Raw genomic sequence first — 2,638 nt, forward strand, 5'->3', positions numbered from 1 at the left:
TGTTTGTGTCCAGGGGGGCAGAGGTGGAAGCCCAGGGGTTTTAAGCATTTAAATACGGTCAAATGAGCATATTTTTATACCTCATTTGTGACACTGGCAGGTCACTATTCTTTCTTTCTATTTCCTTTTAGCGTTCTTTTTCATGAAAGTTGGGGGGGGGGCTCGAGCCCCCCGGAGCCCCGCCGTTTTGCGGGCTCTGACACGTAGGCTTCTAAATAACTGTATTTTTTAACCTGACTGTAAATTTAGTGATTTGTCATTTTCCAACAAACGCATATAAAGTATAATTTACAGAAAAGTGAGACAAAATCCCGGAAAATCATTTTCTTTCAGCAATATTTGTAAATCACTGGAATTAGAAATAAACCAGGTTTGAACTTTATTTGGGGGCATACTTCCCCCCCCCCCACCAGTACGCGTGTGAGGAGAAGAAATACAAATAGAGAGAGAGGGGAGGAGAAAACTAGCAAAGGAATATGATGAGATTAAGAAGGGTACAGAGGGAGAGGGAGGAGGAAGAAGAGAGAGTGTGGGGGGGGGGGGGGTTCGAAGTTAGGATTTTTTGCGAACATGATGGATTTCTACAGCACGATTCGACTGTAACCCATTTAAGTATATCTCTACGTATAAAGACAATATTGAGCAACCGTTACAAAAGAAACTTTAGGATTCTCTGCAACCGTCTTAAAATCATTCAGAACCAACTAGTGAATTTAAATCGGCTCTTTTTTATGCAACCTTCATTTTCAATAAAAACAGTGGTACACAATTTGCGAACACGACAATTCATACAGGATCAGCAAAGTTCACAAATCTACCACGCAGTTATTACAAATGTATATGGTGAGATGTAGATATATGGTAGAATAAACTTGCCAGAATACTCCCGATGAAGCGGAGCGCGTGCACTTTCATGTGCCGATTAGCAATTGAATCCAATGACCGGGCTAATAATAATTACCACTGGCGTACTGGTGGGGGTGCTTGGGGGGGGGGGGGGGCGCTAGCCCCCCCCCCCCCCCCCCAAAAAAAAAAAAAAAAAAAATAAAAAAAAAAATAAAAAAATAAATAATAAAAAAATAAAAAATTGAACCATGACTTATTTTCACAAGTGATGTATAAATGTTCGTGATATCACATGATTTTCAACAAAATGCTAGTTTCTCCATTAATTCTTGCAAACTGTCCCATTCCCAAATAGCCAGGAATATAGTCGCTAAGGGCCTTATAGTGGCCACTAACAGTAAAAAATCCTTTCCAGAAGCTACTGTGCAAAGCACTGCCGGTAGATAACATGCTACCCACCACTCGGGCTGAGCATTCACAGATTTGCGAACGAGCGTTCCATACTTACATCATGTAACACTGCACTTAATTATAGTGGGGGAAATTAAATTCAGACAGTAGAGAACGGTACAACGAATCGTCTTCTTTCTCTAATAATTTAATGAAATGGCAAAGCTTCCGCGCTTGCGCGGAAGGGGGGGGGACTGAATTCAGACTAGGATTAAGAGTCGAGAACGGTTCAATGGTACAATGAATCGTCTTCTTTTCTATAAATTTAATGAAACATGAAAGCTTGCGCGCTTCGCGCAGGATGGGGGAATATGAATTCAAACAAGAGTTGAGACTAATAATTTATTGAAACGTCGAAGTATCCGCATTTCGCGCGAGAGGGGAGGGGAACTGAATTTAGACAAGGATTAAGAGTCGAGACCGGTACAATGGATCGTCTTATTTCTCTAATAATTAAATGGAACGTCATAGCTTTCGCGCTTCGCGCGGGAGAAGCGAAACAAGAATTAAGAATCGAGAACGGTACAACGGATCGTCTTGTTTCTCAAAAAATTTAATGAAGTGCCAAGGCCTCGCATTTCGCGCGGGAGGGGTGAAACTGAATTCAGACAAGAACACGATACAACGAATCGTCTTCTTTCTCTTATAATTTAATGAAACGTGAAAGCTTCATCGCTTCGCGCGGGATCGGTGAAAATGAATTCATACAAGGTTTAAGAGAAATAATTTATTGAAACGTCAAAGCTTCTGCGCTTCGCGCGGGAGGGAGAAGGAACTGAATTCAGCCAAGGATTAAGAGTCGGGACTGGTACAGTGGATCGTCTTTTTTTCTCTAATAATTAAATGGAACGTCATAGCTTCCGCGCTTCGCGCGGGAGAAGCGAAACAAGAATTAAGAATCGAGAACGGTACAACGGATCGTCTTCTTTCTCTAATAATTTAATGGAGTGCCAAGGCTTCGCAGTTCGTGCGGGAGGGAGGAAACTAAATTCAGACAAGAACACGGTACAACGAATCGTCTTCTTTCTCTAATAATAAAATGGAACGTCATAGCTTCCGCGCTTCGCGCGGGAGAAGCGAAACAAGAATTAAGAATCGAGAACGGTACAACGGATCGTCTTATTTCTCTAATAATTTAATGAAGTGTCAAAGCTTTCGCGCGCGGGGGGGGGGGGGGGGGGGGGGGACTGAAAAATAAATTAGTTCCTGGCCCCGGGTTTATAGGGTTAGATTTGTAGGCATTTGGAAATTGGCATTTTTATATTTGTTGGTAATTGGTGGCTCGTTTTGTCGGTAATCGGTGGCCTCTACACCCTCCCTCCTCCCCACTGAAAAAGATCTA

The sequence above is a fragment of the Strongylocentrotus purpuratus genome, unplaced genomic scaffold (genome assembly GCF_000002235.5).
Source record: "Strongylocentrotus purpuratus isolate Spur 01 unplaced genomic scaffold, Spur_5.0 spur5_scaffold_20, whole genome shotgun sequence".
NCBI lineage: Eukaryota > Metazoa > Echinodermata > Echinoidea > Camarodonta > Strongylocentrotidae > Strongylocentrotus > Strongylocentrotus purpuratus.